The 10363-nt window shown below is 36.8% G+C and overlaps 2 pseudogenes; both read left to right on the top strand.

Moving 5' to 3' along the window:
- Nucleotides 1-362: 362 nt before the first annotated feature.
- On the top strand, nucleotides 363-2442 carry LOC132177250 (gallate 1-beta-glucosyltransferase-like; annotated as a pseudogene).
- A 5495-nt stretch (nucleotides 2443-7937) lies between these two features.
- Nucleotides 7938-10281, top strand: LOC132179447 (gallate 1-beta-glucosyltransferase pseudogene; annotated as a pseudogene).
- Nucleotides 10282-10363: the final 82 nt, after the last annotated feature.

A 10363-nucleotide genomic window follows, 5' to 3' on the forward strand; every position in this document is an offset into this window, starting at 1 on the left:
ACGTGACGTGAATATAAGTCTTATTTGGTATAATCTTTCTCTTCTCACTTGATAGATCTCTCACATGCATTCAACTTGTTTCCTTGATGGTTGTATCATTAATAAAATTTGTTTATTATGTTTCGTTGAATTTTTTTTTATACATAAATACAAAATTTAAGTAATCTGATGCAAGCCAAGCTCGACAAAAAATTCAACGAGCCAAGCTTGGACAAGCACTATTCGCTCAAGCTCAGCTTGTTTCCACCCCTAGTTGGCAACCTAGCTGCATAAGCAAAGCCTCTTCCTTTCCTTGCCAGTTGCCTTATGTATATACTTGCTTCCGGTTGAGCACAAGCTTTTATCAATCTCTAAGAAACGCCATGGCTTTCGCAGCTCCCACTCATGTGCTCTTTGTGTCATTCCCAGCCCAAGGCCACATTAACCCTTTGCTCAGACTAGGCAAGAGACTTGCTGCCAAGGGCATGTTAGTCACCTTCTCTACAATCGAAAGCATAGGCAAAAATATGCAAAAAGCCAACAACGTCATCTCCGACCAAGCCACTCCAGTAGGGGAGGGTTTTATAAGGTTTGAATTTTTCCAAGATGGTTGGGAAGAAGATGACCCTAACGGAAAAACCTTGAAGTTTACTTGCGTCAGCTTGAGCTTGCTGGAAAAAACGCACTTCACAAAATAATCAAGAAACACGCCGACAAGGATCATCCAATTTCATGTCTTATAAACAACACCTTTATCCCATGGATTTGTGACATGGCCGCCGATCTTGGCATCCCTAATGCCGTCCTCTAGGTTCAATCCTGTGCATCCTTTTCAGCTTATTATCACTATCACCATAACCTAGTGCGTTTCCCATCTGAATCCGAGCCCAAGATCGATGTTCAACTCCCTTCCATGCCTCTTTTAAATTACAATGAGGTCCCTGACTTCTTGCATCCTTCTAGTCCATTTCAGTTTCTAGGGAGGATCATCCTAGGCCAGTTCAAAAACTTATCCAAACCATTCTGCATATTGATGGACACATTCTTGGAGCTCGAGCCCGAGACCATCGGCTACATGTCGAAGCTCTGCATGATCAAGCCTGTGGGCCCCTTATTCATAAACCCAAAAGCATCAAACACAAGTACTATACGTGGCGACGTCTTGAAAGCCAATGATTGCATGGAGTGGCTCAACTCCAAGCCTCCAGCATCGGTCGTGTACATCTCCTTTGGCAGTGTTGCCTATGTCGTACAAGAACAGGTGGATGAGCTTGCTGACGGGGTCTTAAATTCTAGGATCTCTTTCTTATGGGTAATGAAACCACCTCAAAAAGATTCCATTTTCAAGATGAATGTTCTTCCCGATGGGTTTCTGGAAAGAGTTGGGAATAGAGGGAAGGTGATACAATGGAGTCCGCAAGAAGAGGTGTTAGCTCACCCTTTAGTTGCGTGTTTCGTAACCCACTGCGGATGGAACTCCTCTGTGGAAGCCCTCACCTTTTGATGCAGCGTGACTTAGTAGGTTGCAGCGAAGAACAACAATAAAAGAACGGATAAACAATTTCAGATCTTGAGTCTATCAATGACCTAAGAATTCTTTTAAAAACAATAAATACTCTCTAAAGTTTAAAGGAAAAGAGGAATAAACTCAACTCTGAGTATTCTCATTAATCAAAATCAATAATAAACAACTGTTTTCTCTGGAGGCTATAAGCATATATTTATAGCCCAAAACCCTAAACATAATAAAATATGACATAAATACCCAAAAACCTTAAACCTAATAAAATAACGAAATATTGACTCTCAGAACCCTAATCCTACTAAAACAAGGAAATAAAGACGGCTTAACCTAATTAAAATGCTAAATATAACATAAGCAGCTCCGTGTGCAATCGATCGCTGGTACAAATGCGATCAATCGCAGTTCCAAGGACCTAATGCGCAAGTGTCTGGAATTGCGCTCGATCGCAGGTACATGTGCGATCGATCGCAATTTCAGGGGACCTGCGATCTACATCATTCCTTTGGCATGCCGGTGGTGACATTTCCTCAATGGGGTGATCAGGTTATTAATGCAAAGTTCTTGGTGGATGTGTTTGGAGTGGGGGTGAGATTATCCCGTGGCCTAGCAGAAAACAGGTTGATCTTGAGAGATGAGGTTGAGAAATGCTTACTGAAGGCAACGGCAGGCCCCAAGGCAGTGGAAATGAAGCAACATGCATTGAAATGGAAGGCGGCAGCCGCGGAAGCGGTGGCGGAGGGTGGCTCCTCCAACCAGAATATTCAATCATTTGTTGACGAGATTAGAAAGAGATCATGTGGTGCTGTGAATTCCACGTTAACCACTCAATAACAAGAGACCAACCAGCATCTACTATACCCAACATGCAGAATAAACCTCTCCGTCTCTCTCTGACGAAGTCAACATCTTTCAGTCAACTACTTTGTGTTTAATTATGTAAATTCCAGATTAATCTTTATCATCTTTATCCTTTCTTTTGTAATAATATTTTAGATTGTCATTATCTTGGATAAGCAGATAGTATATTATAAATGCTGTGTTTCAGTATTGGGAGATTCATTTAATGAAATTATTAAATTTATCTTATTCTAGTGAGATGAGACTTATTTTACTGATCAAAATATGTTCAATTCTCAACTATTTTTTATTAGGTGTCATTTTTCAAATGTTTCAATATAAAGAAGAGAAATGATAAAGGTACAACTTTTTAACACAATTTTGGCCAAACTTTTTCTTTATGTGGTAATTTTAAAAAATAAAAATAAAAAAATTTCTTAAGCGTACATCTTATATGGTCTTTTTTTTTATTTTATTTGGTATTTCTTTTTTTTAAAAAAAATATCAAATTAAAAAAGGACCACATAGGATGTTATAGCTTCATAATTTTATTTTATTTTATTTTTTAAAAAAAAAACAATAAAAAAGAAGAAAAAAACAATTGGACCAAAATTGTGATTTTATCATACCTCTCTAAAGAAATGGCCTAAACGGCTTTCTGAGTATATCAATCACTTTAATGGTTGTCAAAGTGAAATAAAAGTATGGCAGAAGGTAACGGGATTTGGATTTCCTGGAATTCTTAAGGGAATTCTAGTTTCTGAAATTTCAGATCGAAGCTATTCATTTTCATCCAAAAGTCATTATCTAGCCACGTGTCCCAGTACTACTAATAAACTAATTTTCCCACTACTAATTAAATAAAATAATGATGATTATTAATATCATTAAAATTTTATTATTATTTTATTAGTAGTGGGACACGATAATGAATCTTGGATGAAAATGGATGGCATGAATCTGAAATTTCAGAAACTAAAATTTCTCTAAGAATTCTAGGGGATCCGAATCCGAAGGTAAAACTTCTATAGGGTCTTAGCACAAACCAAGGCCTTTGTGCCCTCTAATAAGAAGGCGACACGTCAGCGTAGAACACTGTAACAAAAATATGGTGTTCCACCTAATCTTTTTTCTAGAATACATAAAACAAAACACATTCTAGAATAACCTTTTCATATTTTTCTCCAAAATCACCCCAGCCACCAACCTGAGGAGACGCCGCCGGAGATGACGCCGGTACAGAAAACGCCTGGTAAGGACCAAGCTCCTCCCTCTCTCCAGCGCCCCTCTCTCACCGGCGGCAACAGAGAAAAAATTTTCTCTGCTGTCGGTGCTCCCTCTCACACACACACTGGCAACAGAGAAAAAATTTCTCTGCTTGGTCCTTACCCGGCGTTTTCTGTACCAGCGGTGTCTCCTCAGGTTGGTTATTGGGGTGATTTTGGAGAAAAATATGAAAATATTATTCTAGAGTGTGTTTTGTTTTAGGTATTCTAGAAAAAAGATTAGGTGGAACACCATATTTTTGTTATAGTGTTCCACGCTGATGTGTCACCTTCTTATTAGAGGGCACAAAGGCCTTAATTTGTGCCAAGACCCTATAAAAGTTATTCTCAATAAGGGATATATTAAATATGAGATTGGAATGTCTTTTGTAGACCATAAAGAGAGCTATTTATTTGGTAGAGTTGACTTGACTTGTATCCATCCTGGCCCAATTGGTTTTCTACCTGGTTTCGGTGTTGGGCCTGTTGGGCCGTTGGCCTCCTTAACCCGACTTTCACCCTCTTTCAAATCATATGCTATTATTCGGCCAGTGTAAGACGCCGCGCGCACACAACAGAATTTTCTTCTTTGTGAAATCGTCAAGCGAGAGTTTTTTTTTTTTTTTAGAGTTACTTGTTTGGAAAAAAAAGTTATTTGTTGTTTTTATTTTTGAAAAGTGTTTTCAAAAACAAAACCAGAACTATTTTTCTGTTGTTTTCTAACAATTTCCGTAGCTGATGATGCCAGGCCTCATGCATGCCTTGAGTCCCTTTTATAAGGTTTAAACTTTAACAGTTTTTTACTTGAATGTAAATATCATGCTGGTTAATTACCATATAAATGGAGTGTTTTCATGAGGAAAAGATCTTATTTATTATTATTTTTTTTTTTTTGAGAGATGGAAAAGATCTTAATTAACTTCTATTTGTTGGCTTCATTATATTCCAGATTGAGTGGGACCACGGTGGATTTTAATTTTATTCCCAATAATAGCTAAATTTTTCTAGCTTCCTTGTTTAATTAATTATAACTCCTAGCTAAGTGTTACTATTTGCACACTTTTAATTGCACAAGAAGGTCATCTAAATACATTTTCAAAAAGTTTCAAATTGGTAGCTCAATCGGTTGGAGATCACGTCTCATGAAATAGAGATCATTAATTTGAATCTATCTTCCCCATTTCCCTCTCCTTGTGCAGCTTAATTCTTTGTTATTTGTTATTTGTACGAGAAATTCAAACTCATTTTTGGGAGTATATTCCAATTATCCTTTCTGAATAATATGATCATAATTGTATTAAATTGATCTAAAAAATTCCGTTAATTGAATCCATATATGTTGCAGGAGCATTTACCAGAAGAAATTCAGAAAATCGTAATGGCCATAAAAAGGACTGAATATAATTGTGTCTATTATATATATATATGATAAACACAATTCCAAATAAAAATTTCACTATAAAATAAATTTTTTTTCATTTTTCCATACCAAACATTTTTATTTTCTCACATTTTCAAAAAAAAAATATTGTTTTTTTACATCAATCAATTTTAAGTACATATTCACAAAACCCATTAACAAAACACAACCATATGGCTATATCATGGCTTGTTGAAATGAAAGGCAGCGTGCATGCCCTTTAACGAAGGCCGTCAGTGGAATGAGAAGTGTTCTTGACGTGTACTGAGAGGTGTTCGCCTGTTCGGAAAAGATGGAAAGAGGGGCACGTGAATTGCTTGGGTACAGAGATTGCAATAAATTTAAGATCCAAACCCCTTAGGGAGTGTCAAGGCGGTTACGGTTAACCGCTAACCGTAACAGTCTTAACGGTTAGTGAAATAGATAACCGTCCGTTTACCGCTTTTTCAAAATTAGACTTTTTTTTTTAGGCTTTTTGGGCGTTTTTAGGCTTTCTTTTAGGGCTTTTTGAGCCTTTTTGGGCTTCTTTTTTGGGGTTTTTGGGCTTTTTTTTACCCTCTTTTTTTTTTAGTATCTTCTTGGACCCAATTGCTATAAAAAAAGCCCATATTAAAAAATCAAAAATATTTGACCCAAAATTTACATTTACTTATACTTTAAAAAAATTTCCTTAAATATTAAATCATAACCGATTAACTTTTTTTTTTTTTTTTTTTTTAAAAAAAACAATATATATAAAATATATATATATTCAACACAACATATAAAAAAATGTTCAGAATTCAGACAACTGTCACAACATATAATGATAATATATTAATACTTAAATTGTGTTTATAAGAAACACATTAGTCATTGTTTAATCCAATGTCAATTACTTAATTTGATATTATACGAATCATGTCATCATTGTACATTAATAATATGATTCACTTTTAAGTCTGGAATAAAGTATTTGAATTGTCATTGAATCATATGATTACGTATTGATATTATACATTTATATTATTCATATGCATATCTAGACTTATATAGATTTATAACATATATAGACTTATAAGTTTATAACATACATTGAAAATAAGTCTCTAGATATTTAATTGTTGTATTACTATGAATTGATTAGCAATGATCAAGTGATTATATATATGTCATATTATATATGTATAATTTGTTATTATATAATCAAATGATTTAATGATCAATTGATCATGTGATATAATCATATAAATTATAGTGATAATATATTAATACTCAAATTGTGATTTAATTATTTTTAACAAAAATTGTGATTTAATGATCAAGTGATTATATGATATAATCATATAAATTATAGTGATAATATATTAATACTCAAATTGTGATTTAATTATTTTTTAAAAAAATTGTGATTTAATAATCAAGTGATTATGTTATATGTATAAATATTTTTATAATTATAATTATAAAAATATATTATATAAAGTGGTTAATAATTAATACGATTAAGCAGTTAAGTGATTAGCGGGCAGTTTTTAACCGCCCGCATTGGCACCCTACCCCAAAAGAAAAAAAGCTGCTAAAATTAAAAGGGAAAGAGAGTAAACCAAAAGGAAGGCAGATAAAAGTGGAGGTGGTGCTAAAGAGAGAAACCAAGAAAGAGCACATGCCTGAAAATCTTTCCTTTTTGTTTTTTTTTTTTTGGTGGCCCACCATTTATTTGATGCTTATCAAGTCTGTCTTTCTTTTTGTCAATCCCATGTCTATTCCTTACTACCCTCAGGATAAATCCCAGGAAAGCTAAGCCGTCTTTATAGGATTTACTCAAAATGATAGAAAGTGAACTGACGGAACTGTGTGGCGAATCCATCGTTCTCAGTTCCCAGGGTTTCTCTCAGTCTCCGTCCCAGTCCCAATAAACGTGTTTTTTTTAACTATGAGAAATGTTAAAAGAATGAAAAATGATAAAATTCATTATTTTTTAACCATCCTTATAGTAAATGAATAAATCTACCATTGAATTTATGTGAGATTCACATGAGACCACAAATCTAATGGTTGATCTATTGAATTTAAAGAATTATCCCTCCAATGATGAAGTGCGGGTTGTTTCTTACATATGTTACATCCAATGAGGAGAAAGTAAGGTTAAACTGTTACAAGTTGCATCCAAGGAGGAGAAGGTAAGGTGGAATATCATTAGCAACACTATCCTAGGCAAACGTGGTTCTCGAGAAAATGCTTTTTTAAAGAAATAGGATAGATGTCGACTACTTGCATGAGAGATAGGGAGAGAGAAAATTCCACTTACAGCGAGAATAACATGGTTTAAATTATCTTTTTGTTATTTAAACAAAAAACATTAATTGTCACAAGGAGCAACTCAATCAACTGGAGACTACGCCTCATGAAGCAACACTACCCTAGGCAAACGTGGATCTTGAAAAAGGCTTTTTTAAAGAAATATGATAGATGTTGACTACTTGCATGAGAGATAGGGAGATAAAATTTCACTTATAGCGAGAATAACATGGTTTAAATTCTCTTTTTGTTATTTAAACAAAAACATTAATTGTCTCAAAGAATAAGTAACTCAATCGACTAGAGACTACATCTCATGAAGCAGAAGTTACCCTCTCCCCCCCTCCCCCCCCCCCCCCCCCCCCTCCCATCTTTTCCCTCCTCTTGTGTAAACATGTCAAACAAAAAAACATTAATTAAACAATTCAAAACACTCAAAATTATTTTCATATTTATGTGACATACAATACTATTTCAAACACAAATAAAAACACATTAATAAACATACCTAATCATCTTTAACTAGGTCATTAGTTGAAGGAATTCAGCAATTTTCATGGAAATAGCCAGTTTCAAAAACAGTTTATGAAAACGCTACGTACCCAAATGCATAATGCTTAATAAAATACCAAGTTATGAAAAATGTTTAGAAACAGACATTGGTGCAGAATCAAAAGAACCCTACGCGAAGCTCGAAAAGCACAAGTGTAGGGGCCTTACTAGGCATTGATTCACTCAGGATGCTTTAACTAGGTCAGTAATGGGAGGAATTGAGCAAGCTCTATAAGATTTCTATGGCTGATCAAGTCCCAGTAGTTGGGAAAGAGAAGGCGCATTCTTCTGCTCTTAGTCCAACACTCTTGCGAAAGTAGCTAAACCTCCAATCCATCATGCCTTCGGCCTGGCATGTGCTTGTGAAAAAAGATAAAATCATCATTATATTATATAATTGTCCTTCATGAATAAAAAGCTGTTTGTTTGTTATTTGGATCCACTTCACTAATGTGACCCATCACCATGCTCTGACAAGTTCAGGTGGGATTGGTTAGCACCAAGGAAGCATCAAATCAACTCGTTGGGATGGGATTCCTTGAGCAATCACGCTCATGCATAGGCCATAAAAGATCAAGGGTCCTATATTAATTATCACGAAACGTGCAAGTCCTTTTATGGTATTGGTGTGGGATCGAAGAGACATGCCAGTACTTTTTGGGGAAAAAGGAACGAAGCATTTATGTGGTTGGAAGAAGGACACGAGACCAAATGAAGGAACCAAACCGTATATGCCAATGGGCTGGTTTCTCAAGAAAAATTAGTATTAGTATTGTGCCAAGACGCAAGTGATAAAGGGTATTCCTTCCTTGCAGTTGCAGTTGCAGTTGCATTCCTATAATTCCAGCTAAACAATATACACGATGGCAATTGAAGCTCCCACTCATGTGCTTCTGGTGTCCTTCCCAGTCCAAGGGAACATTAACCCCTTGCTCAGACTAGGCAAGAGACTCGCTGCCCAGGGTATGCTTGTCACTTTCTCTACAACAGAAACCATTGGAAAAGATATGCGAAAAGCCAATGATATCACTGACCAAGCCACTCCAGTGGGAGATGGTTTTATAAGGTTTGATTTTTTTGAGGATGGTTGGGAAGAGGAGGATCCTAGGCGAAAAGATCTTGACGAATACTTGCCTCAGCTTGAGCTTGCTGGAAAGAATGCACTTCATCAAATAATCAAGAAACATGCTCATCAGGATCGTCCAGTTTCATGTCTTATAAACAACCCCTTTGACCCATGGGTTTGTGATGTTGCCACCGAACTTGGCATACCTAATGCCGTCCTCTGGGTTCAGTCCTGTGCAGTCTTTTCGGCTTATTATCACTATTACCATAACCTAGTGCCTTTCCCATCTGAAACCGAGCCCAAGATTGATGTTCAACTGCCCTGCATGCCTCTTTTAAAATACGATGAGGTCCCTAACTTCTTGCACCCTTCTAGTCCATTTCACATTTTACGGAGGCTCATCCTACGCCAGTTCAACAACTTATCAAAACCATTCTGCATATTGATGGACACGTTCCAGCAGCTCGAGCCCGAGATCATTGATTACATGTCAAAGCTCTGCATTATCAAACCTGTTGGCCCCTTGTTCAAAAACCCAAAAGCAATTCACACAAGTATCCGTGGCGACTTCTTGAAAGCTGATGATTGCATTGAGTGGCTCAACTCAAAGCCCCCAGCATCCGTCGTATACATCTCCTTTGGCAGTACCGCCAACATAGGACAAGCACAAGCGGATGAGCTTGCATACGGGCTCTTAAATTCTGGAACATCCTTTTTGTGGGTAATGAAACCACCTCATAATGGTGCCCCTTTCAAGTTGCACGTTCTACCCAACGGTTTCATGGAAAAAGTTGGGAATAGAGGCAAGGTGATACAATGGAGTCTGCAAGAAGAGGTATTAGCACACCCTTCAGTTGCGTGTTTCATCACCCACTGTGGCTGGAACTCCTCTGTGGAAGCCCTCACCTTAGGCATGCCTGTGGTGACATTTCCTCAATGGGGTGACCAGGTTACTAATGCAAAGTTCTTGGTGGATGTGTTTGGAATGGGGGTGAGATTATCCCGTGGCCAAGCCGAAAACAGATTGATCTTGAGAGACGAGGTTGAGAAGTGCTTGCTGGATGCAATGGCGGGCCCCAAGGCAGTGGAAATGAAGTATAATGCATTGAAATGGAAGAAGGCAGCAAAGGAGGCAGTAGCAGACAGTGGCACATCCGACCAGAATGTTAAAGCATTTGCGGACGAGATTAGGAAGAGAAGTACAGCTGTGACTTCCAAGTCTACCACTCAATAACAGGAGACCAATGTCGATCCAAGATGGTTCATGGATACAGCACAGGTCTTGTTTGGGCTTTCGAGTGTTAAGGAGATATGCGAAGAATTTGTTTTTGGAAGCATATGAATAAAGTGCAGCAAGTGTTCTGGGAATTATGCCTACTTGTCCACAAACGGAAATTAGAGTGGGTGTAACATGTAAAGTATTGCTAAACATCCACTTG

The sequence above is a fragment of the Corylus avellana genome, chromosome 4, assembly GCF_965113065.1.
Source record: "Corylus avellana chromosome 4, dhCorAvel1.hap1.2, whole genome shotgun sequence".
Lineage (NCBI taxonomy): Eukaryota > Viridiplantae > Streptophyta > Magnoliopsida > Fagales > Betulaceae > Corylus > Corylus avellana.